This window comes from Rhyacophila brunnea, unplaced genomic scaffold (genome assembly GCF_057557595.1).
Source record: "Rhyacophila brunnea isolate RB1 unplaced genomic scaffold, BYU_Rbru_1.0 scaffold_9, whole genome shotgun sequence".
Lineage (NCBI taxonomy): Eukaryota > Metazoa > Arthropoda > Insecta > Trichoptera > Rhyacophilidae > Rhyacophila > Rhyacophila brunnea.
In genome coordinates this window covers 35,794,182-35,804,272 of record NW_028233361.1, presented here as the reverse complement: position 1 = coordinate 35,804,272, position 10,091 = coordinate 35,794,182, and the positions used below count along the sequence as shown (strand labels likewise).

The window sequence follows — 10,091 nt, the reverse complement described above, 5'->3', positions numbered from 1 at the left end:
TTACGATAAATCGATAGCCGCACACGAAACATGTAGATTTTAAAATGTTGATTCGTTATAAAATGAATAATTGAAAGAAGTTCATCCCAAGAAGATAACATTCACGGGTTCATCAGGGGGCAGTTTAGGTATGACAGAACGGTGTATTTCCTCCAGAGGAAACTGGCAACGCCGTCCCACCATTGCTGTAATCATATTGGACAGAATTGTGCATTCACAAATCAATTGAATTGTATACATAGTGAATAAATGTATCACTTGCCATGAGAATTAACTATATTTGAAAGATACACCACATCAATGTTGCCAACCGTACTATATATAATAAATTACAGTACAATACTATAATTTTAATTCCATGAAAAATGTAAAATACTATTATTTTACGCCAAATATACCAAAATACTATAATTTTAATGGATTCAAGATGAAAAATGTTCCTGTACTATATATTTTTCACAGATTCTATAATTTTTATAACTTTGTACTATAATCAGCATAGAAAAAGATGGCAACACTGCACCACATTGTAACAAATCCCATGTACTTATATTAATTTATGGGACTGTTTCATTATAAAATAATTACAAGATAAAAAGTTCTGTTGAACCATATAAACTTGACTTGACTAGCTTAAACGATCAAAAAAATTTGTACTTGACATGTCATATTGATTTCCATAGTAACGTACGTATATATTAATAATTTAGTTGTTAGCACCCCAAACCCCTAACAACCAATAATGGTGTCGAAATAACTTTTCATACAAAACAGAATTAACTGAAAATGAATTCAATTCTCCTTAAAGATGGCTGAAAGTATTAAATTAAAATGCATTGGCATCGTGTTCTGATATATTCCAAAAGTTTCAAATGTCTAGCTAGTCAGGAAGTTAGTTAAAAATCGATTGTAAGATTTGTACCGCACAAAGACTGTACGAGCTAAGAAAAACGTTGTAATAACAAAATCTCTGCAAAGAAAAAATTCTCAAAATGGTGTAAGAACACATTGACACAATATGCTCCAAACCAATTTGTATGATTTGTTAGATAATAAATACAATTTTTAATGATCATTTATAATAATTTTTGATAATAAATACAATTTTTAATGATCATTTATAATAATTTTTGTAAGTCCCTGCAAAAACTGCAAAAAAGGCTGATTTTCCAGACTGTCGGCGCTGTTCGGCGAATATTATGTATTATCACAATGTAGCGTTTCCTAACAAAGCTGATTGCTCAGCGCTGAATAGCGTCGGCGCCGACCGTACGCAACCGTACACGCCTTCTCTGCCAATGAGCGTTGCAGTGAGTCTGGCCTGACAGTCAGCGCCGAGCAGCTACGCATCGTCGTCGGCGCCAACGGTCAACGTGACTGGAAAATCAGCCTAAGATTGGGGTTTCACTGTATATTATTATTTGGTGGTGTTGAGGTGTGAAAAACTTGCTTTTTGAAATAATTATTGAAGTATTTACCATAAATATCATCATTTATTTATTGTCTTCTCTCACAATTAGTTTCGATTTTTTAAGGGGGGGAATACTAAAATAACATTACTCAATCTATAGGGTGAGACTGTGAAGTTAGAAGGCCATTAAGGAAATTATGGATCACAATATAGTGCTGTGCAATCAAAGCCAGACAATTATGTTATATGAGTAACTTAGTCGCTAAACCCACTAAGGAGGTTTTTTTGAGTTTTAAGTAAATCACACAAAACTGTTTTGTGCATTTACAATAATGTTGATCCTAGTAGAAGTAGCATTTGTATACCGATTTAAACATATGCTAAAAATCATGGTTCGAATCGCGACGTCTGATTGGTCGGCTATGTAGAGCGGATTTAGTAACCTGTTATTTATTCTAGAGCGGGTTTCGCGACTCAAAAATCAATATTCATTTTGATAGATGAAACAGGGTGAAATTTAAAACTCGCAACTCTCCCAAAGCGGGCTTGGTGAATAAGCGACTCATATATTTAAATTTATATTATACAGATTTATTATCTATTCTTACCACTTGAACATTTTGGATAAGTTCCAGTCGAAGGATGAGGACTCTCTATCGGAACATAAGGAATATATCGCGGCCTCATCGATGCAACGGCTTTCCAGTATTCTTCCTTGGTCATACCTGCATAAAAGAATGATGATATGAAAAATTTCAATGGTTATTTATAATAAACAAATACTTTCATTCATAGATAGAGCATTATGACCATTCACAGTGTATTTATCTTCTCAGACTATCCAACGAGGATTGATGTTTAGCTATTGGATCCATGCCCTAGGTTTAAAAAGAATGAGTGAAAAAAAAAAGTTTTACTAAATTTTATTATAAAATTAGCATTATGCCAGCGCTCCATTGGCGAGCCAAAAGTCCGAGGACAATATATCGTCCGATTTGTCTATGCTCTGCTACTGATCAACGAACGAATAAAAAAGTCGAGCTGTCAAAAGTGAAACGTTGTGATTGTCGTCATGTCTTCCGATAATCCTATAATTTTGTGTTATTTATATGTAATCTTGCATAAATTAATATAGCAGTAAAAACGACTCACGGTTTACGTTTTCTTTTATGAATTTTATAAGTTCAAATAAAAAAATATTGGTAAATCTCTCATTTTTTAATGTGTAAATTAACAAATCAATCAATAAAAATATTTAAAACAATTACAGATTTTTTTCGTTCCGAATGATTGCGTATATTATGTCAAATCGAATTTACGTAGTGATCGACGGACGAAGTCTGGCAACTCAGAGAGTAAAATATCAAACATGTTTGAAATCCAACGAACCTGGTCTGCGGATTAAAAAGTCCGCAGACCTGGGGTGCTCCACGCAAAAAAAAAGTCCGAAGACTGTAAATCGTCTGACTTGCGTGCCAATGGAGCGCCAGCATTATGCCTGATTTTGAAGGGCATCTCAAAATTCTAATTGCAATTACTCCATAACATGACTTTGAGACCAACCAATTTTTGGCAGTAACCCCATGATATCTGCTTCCACTTAACATACTATTTTAACAAGGAATCGTTGTTAGCTATATATTTGCTCAACCTACTGATTCCTTGTTCTGGATAAAACACACATGATTTTTGCCAGCCATGGAATTAAACCTACGGCATACGGTTTAACAGACAGGTTACTTTTATTGAAATCTCGCTGGCAAAATTAGTAGACGTATTATTTTTTTATTGAAATACCTACCCAAAAACTATTGATAATGAATTATGTATCCAGGATTCACTGATACGAGAAGATGCATCGCAAGCTAAATTAATTGTATTTTGAAATACTTACCCTGGTTGGCCGCTTCTTCTTCAAGGAATGGTCCAACATGCTTCAGAAATCCCCAATGCCTTTCCCAATCCTTTGCTGACACTCTCTCCTTCCTGACTTGAGCGACTCTGGTTATTAGAAAATAAATTATTTAGCTTTTATAAGATAATGCAATGAATTAAGTGGTATACATACCTCCAGGGTTGGTGTATTGTAAAAAAATTGTAGGGGTCTGCCGAATTTTCTATTTTCTTTTATAATCTATAAAAAAAATGGTGCCCATAAACAAAACCTCTCTGTTAACTTTTAAAATGATACGAATTCGGCCGAAGCACGAACGAGGGGTGAAAAATGGATGCCAACCAGGGCTCAGAAATAATGGGAACTGAAATACCTAACGGGTAAGGAATATCAGGTAACCGATCTCGAGTAAGGAAGAATCCGGGATAAACTTAAACACGTGTCAAGAATATGTCATAAGTCGAATACTGACAACTGCTCTCGGTTTACTATGCATTGTCGCTCATATAATATTGTTTTATTGCACGTGCATAATGGGTGTTTCATTTTCGTAGGACGGGTGCCGGACGAAATCCCGAATGGCCGAAATCCCGAAAAATAAAAAAATACAAACAGTAATAATTGGGCAACCGTAAAGCCTCCCCCAAACCAAAGCGAATATTCGTAACGAATTATTCGCCAATCAAGCTCGTATTGGCTTACGGGACAGAGCACGCTTGCGCGACCGCCTTGCGTCTTGAGTGCGAATTTGCAGCGAATATTCGCTGCGATTTTCGGGAACTCTGTCGACAGCGAATTTATTCGCGGCGGACAATTTCGCCAAGGGAATTAGTAAAATCAAAATGGCGAAGACATTGAGCAGCTGATCGAGTTGGTCCGGAAATATCCAATCCTTTATGATTTCTCTGACAGTGATCTAGTCATAGATAAGATACTTACAGTGACTACAAAACATAAGAAAGAAAGATAAGATATGGGATGAAATAAAATTGGCAGGGAAATTGTTGAAAATGGTATGAAGGTCGTCATATAATATTATGTAGGTATCTTTGTCTAACCAAAGTATGTAAAGTTTTTTGACAGGATGAATACGCTATTATAAATAAATAACTTTAATCTAAGGTCCCGATATTTAAAAAATACATATTATTAATTTGCGTCATGCACAGCCTTTAATAACAGAAACTTTATAACTTTGATTGTTAGTGCACTGACAGTTGTAACTTATTGCGATCGTTTGACGTTTTGGTTTCGACTTTCGAGCAGTCATATCAATAATGTTATAATTAGGTATCATTTACAATACCTACTTCAATCATATTCGGTATCGGTCACGTAAATACCCATTTTATATTCGTCGATAATATCTTGATAATATTTTTTAGGTTAGATAGGTAGTCTTTAAGATTATTTTTTTGCATCTAACATTATGCAGCATAGCATTTCTATTGTAGCTAAAGATATAATATACATATAGGTAGATAAGTAGGTACTCCATGTCGTCATTGTGGTATTTTGTAAGGTTTTAGACCAAAAACCTTACAAACTACTTACTATCGGGATATTTACAGTAGGACATACCTAGGTTGTGTTTGTTTTTTGATCTCAAGAGACCTCAATCACAAAAACGATATTATGTACCGTAAAACCCCCTAACTTCGCCAAGTGTCCCTAACTTCACCTAAATCAATTAAACACTAAAAACTCATGTTTTTACTATTGCACCACTTTAAGTCACTGAGGCGATTTTAAAGATAATATTCGTCCTGTCACCACACAATTTTCAAACCGCCATTATTTTCGCCGTGTTTGTGTTAGTACCGTTTTTTCGAGTCCGGTTTGAAGAGATTTTTTCGGAATACCTCTGAACTTTTGCTGATTTCTACGAATCTTGTAGAGGTAGGTTCTTCATATTTTTAATATAATATAGTGATATAGTCTGCTTGCCAAATGTAACGTGCGATTTCCGATATTTATAATAAAACATCAATTATTTGAGTATGCAACGTCAGGCTATGTTTTTTGAACTACTTGTTCCTACACTTCCCCTGGCTTTAGGGTTGTCACAAAAAAACGATTTTCTTGAAATAAATGTGTTTTTTTTATTTTTATTGTTTTTAGACTAAAAACTATTCATCACTTTGAATCACCAGTTAACAATTTTTCTCATATTTCCTTTATTAAAAATTTACTATGTAAATCAACACATAAAAATGATACTATAATGCTTTGGGTTTTGGCAGCCCTAGCGTAAATTGGTAGGTTGTATGAAACAGTCATTGAAGTGATTCCTATCTTCGCCAACGTAGATATTTCTTTAAAATATGTCAAATTGTCTCTAGCATAAGACCTGAATTTGCTTAAGGCTATTTTTTAATAGATTTCGTGAGTATCCATAGACAATATTTTTTTATTGTACCTACTAAAACACATTAGGCGAAGTTAGGGAATCGTGCCGTAACTTCGTCTATATAAAAAATAGTGATTTATTGTATTATTTAGTATGAAAAGGGTATTACTTCAATATAAATAAAATTAAACACTATCATTGTGCATTACATAAGATCTATAAGACTTCATATTGGTGGATATTTTGGTGGCAAAACGACTTTCTGTTAAAAAACCAGGCGAAGTTAGGGGGTTTTACGGTACCTATATACCTACTATATATTTCCTTCATTATGTATAGGTATATTGAGCTAATAAACTGGTTTTGCCCAGTGCCGACCGCGAACCAAGATAATATCTACATGTTCCATGTACCTACCTAACATAACCAATGTTTTCTGTTTCACATTAATTTGTATACCTACAAACATTTTAAACTTAATTGAGATGTTCTTAAACTTCTGTTCATGTAATATTACGTAGGGAGGTATATCTTGGTCTGCATTAGGCAATAAGATTAATAATTTTATGTGCATGTAAATATAAAGGTCAGGTACCTCCTCTAAGTACATAATATTATATTACCATCATGGATACCTACCTGAATGATGTTGGAGATATACTAATGCTTTGTGATGAATTTAATTTTAGCAAAGATTTTCAACCTTTCAACGTAGGTACAAAGCACCAGAAGAAATTAAAAATGAAACCCCCGGCATTAACAGGAATAAAATAATATGTCATCATCAACATCAGTCGGGGTCATTCCACTGCTAGATGAAAGCCTCTTCTAGCTCCTTCCACTATTTTCGGTCTCTAGTTCTTCGCTGCTACATACTTTTATTGTACTTCATGTGAACAAAGAGATCAACTAAGTGAAGTGTCAATCAACAAAAGTGGCAATTGTGCACAATGTTAATGAATTTTCCAAAACATTAAGTGTGATAATATAATATACAAGGATGAATAAGGCGTGGGTGAGGGCCAAGGTCCATTTTATGATTCCTCTATTGATGTACCTATTTTTATTAAGAAAAATGTTTGCCGTAGAATGGGGTGAATACTGAATAGACCCCTTTTAAAATTTCTATTTTTCTGCTACACATTATTCGGACAAACATGAATGACTTAAAACCTGTTTCTATGGACATAATCATACTCTAAAATATTTTTCAACTACCATTTATTATCAAACAGCCAATTTTGTGTGATGTCTCTTTCTATCCAGCGTTGGGGTGATTATAGACATGGCGGGTGGATAGAATCGAATAATGGTAATTTCTTAATGTTAAAAATGTAATTAAGTACCTACTGTACATTACAAATTTATGTAGGTACATTTAAGTATGTAAATCAAAATCAAAAATATAAATTTAAATGCTATACAACACAGTATCATGTAAGTATTTAAAAAAACATATACTTACATAAACATCTATTTATCCAAGAATTATTTGATACTTGAATCTGTATTTTATATACCATATTCGATGGATGTATGTGGTGTATTTTGTAAAATATTTGGTACGTATTTATTATTTAACTAAGCGTATTTAATTTGCTACGTGACCTGTAGCTCTTTTATAATCACAAATTATTGTTGAATGTTCCGAAAATGAGTTTATGTGCCGAAACAGCTGTCAAGGTAAATGACTCAGTTAAAGTAGAATTAACAAAATAACTATATTTCAAAACCATTATAATCCATCTACCATGTAAACACCATTTCAAGTAATAAAGAAATAAAAAGTCACCTAATTAAATAATATTATACTAGAAAAAATATACTATCTATATACCCACTTAATTTTCATTTAAAGTTGTAAAACGCCCGGTTACTAAATAGAGGAAGGACAGATTCTTCTGGCACGACCGAATCACATTGGAACGGTGTTATTGTCATTTGAAAGTAACAATACTGACACCTAAATGAGTCGCCTACACTGCCAGAATCATCTGAACCCTGTCTACCTATCTATATACAATTTATTGTTATTTTTTTTCATATTTGTCCATTTTATTACAATATCGTGTTACTTTTAAAGCTCATTGTAATTCTAATAATTATATAAATATTTTTCTTGTATTCTGTGCAAAAATGATTATTAAAACTTTCTTAACCTAAACCAAGTATTTTTTATTGAATGATCCTGCAAAAATATTCAAGTACAGTTAAGTGACATATTTTGTTTTGGTGTATAAGCCATAAATAAATATACATAAATTATATTTAATATATACATGTATACTGTATGTATAGCCACGGTTGGTCTTGCACTTGTTGCTGTAGCTATGCGATCTGGTATGGTCCATTATCCAAAAACACTCAATCACATCCCTGGTCAAACAGCGGGCAGCCGTGTAGTGAGTCTGGCTGGCCTATGGTGGCACTAGAATGATTTCAATATACACAGTCTGTTAATTTGAATATGTTTTCGACTGAAAGTTGTAAAAATATTAGAAATCAGGATTTAAATAATTAAAAAAACTGTTTCATTAAATATCATATTCATACCTATGCAAAATTTTGATTCCTTTGAAGTACCTATACAAAATACGGATGAATATAAACCAAACAAAAATATTTGTTACTGGTACTGCCATAGTAAAGTAAAGTTTAACATACTTCCCTAATAGAACAAAATTCCCAATTCTTGTCGTTCTGTAGATGTTTCATTTCAGTTTTTACCAACGATCCACTAAATATGAATTGGTCATAAACACTCAAAGGAAATCTGGCACTCACTGCCAGAATGTCCATGTCAGATACCTGCATAAAAATAAATGTCATGTTATGATATTATACGTAATGAATATGAATGTATCAGAAACAACATAGATTTTATTACGAATTTCACATTTACAGAAAATTTTCTGCGCTCATTTTTGAAAGTCTCCAAGTATGATGGGTATATTCGCACATGGGTGCAGTTAATGCGCCCAATGATTTTCGGGAAACCTGCCCTTTCTTGAAGTGAAACCGACACAAAATAATATTCCCGTTAAATTCTTATTGAGTAGGTAATTTACTTGTTGTGTCTATGCGCAGTTACTCTAGTTACATGACATGTACATTGTAATATTGTATAAATTGATCAGAGGGTATCAACACAACACTAAAGACTGTCAGCGCTGTATGGCGACTGTATGTAAGTATTACTAAGCACTGCTATTATAGCATCGGACACGTTTCCTATGCATCTGCTTACTGATGCCTGGCTCATTGTGCAGAAGACTCGGCCTACCCGTTTTTGGTACGCTCCCTCTGCGTAGAAACGCAAAATAGTCAAAACCTACAATTCAAATAAAGGAGACATGTTATTTCAATAGCATATTACCTTCAAATCCTGTTAACCCTTCATGGTAAATGCTTATTTATAATATGTGCAGTTATGAAACTGAGTAAATCTATCTTACCTATGAGCCATGGCAATCTTGCCCGGTCATAAAGTAAGGTTATATTAAATGTCGATGTAATTTGTCGCACGCCATCTCATTATATCTTCAGCGTGTAATAAGCATTCAGAAGACGTGTACATTTTGTCAACAAACAACTGTCACTTTGACATTCGTATATGTATTTAGTCTATGGCTGCATCCAATGCTGCAACCTAGTTTCAGATAATTAAAATACATTTTACGCAAAGTGGGTAAAATTTGTAGCAATTCTGAAAGCGATATAGTGTACGTATATTTTTCATATTTAATTCATAAAAATTATAGAATATTTGGCGTAAAATATTTATATTATTTACAATTTTAAATCTGGCGCGTAAATAAAATTATTTAGTTTATGGCTGCGTCACTGACGCTTTGGTGTGGGGCCAAACGCGAAATTCGCATCAAATCCAAGCGGTGCGACAGCGACAGCGAGGGCGTTGGGAATTCGCTGCGAATATTCGCTTTGGTTTGGGGAGGCTTTATCACTTGAATTGCGCAAATTTTACAAGAGACAAAAACCATTTTTTGTAGAAAAATGTGTTTTTGTCTTTCCTGTACAAACTTGCGCAATCTTAACACTTATCTTGAATTGCGCAAATTTTACAAACAAAAAAAACCATTTTTAAGTTTAAGCGATCGTGCCCATAGAACGCGTTGAGCGGGTGAAGTCGGCGTATGAAGTGTTTATTCATAACCATAATCACACGTCTCTCGTCGCGCATTACCCTTCACCTATGTAATAAGCGGCCCAAGCAGCACAAAATAATTATTATTACAGCGCCTCTCATAACAAAGCAATAAAAATATTATATTATTTCGGGGCTTGTAATTAATATTTACGACGACATTATTCAACCAGCGATAAACTGGACACGCAATAAAATTAAACAATGACTTCCCTGTAATTAAATAATTGCTTTTCGCCCGTCGATCGACGACGCCTCGAGCAGCGTAATT

General features: G+C 33.8%; 1 long non-coding RNA gene across 3 annotated transcripts; it reads right to left on the bottom strand.

Moving 5' to 3' along the window:
- Positions 1–3: 3 nt before the first annotated feature.
- On the bottom strand, positions 4–9,245 carry LOC147063553 (uncharacterized). Of its 3 annotated transcripts, XR_015072085.1 has the most exons (6): positions 9,032–9,242; positions 8,320–8,463; positions 7,935–8,083; positions 3,306–3,412; positions 2,020–2,136; positions 4–185 (listed from the first exon to the last, which is right to left on the bottom strand). It is a non-coding gene; the product is annotated as an uncharacterized LOC147063553 (long non-coding RNA). The 3 variants fall into 3 exon arrangements; XR_015072087.1 differs by having other exon boundaries at positions 7,935–8,463; positions 9,111–9,245; XR_015072086.1 differs by lacking the exon at positions 9,032–9,242 and adding an exon at positions 8,558–8,668 and having other exon boundaries at positions 7,935–8,463.
- Positions 9,246–10,091: the final 846 nt, after the last annotated feature.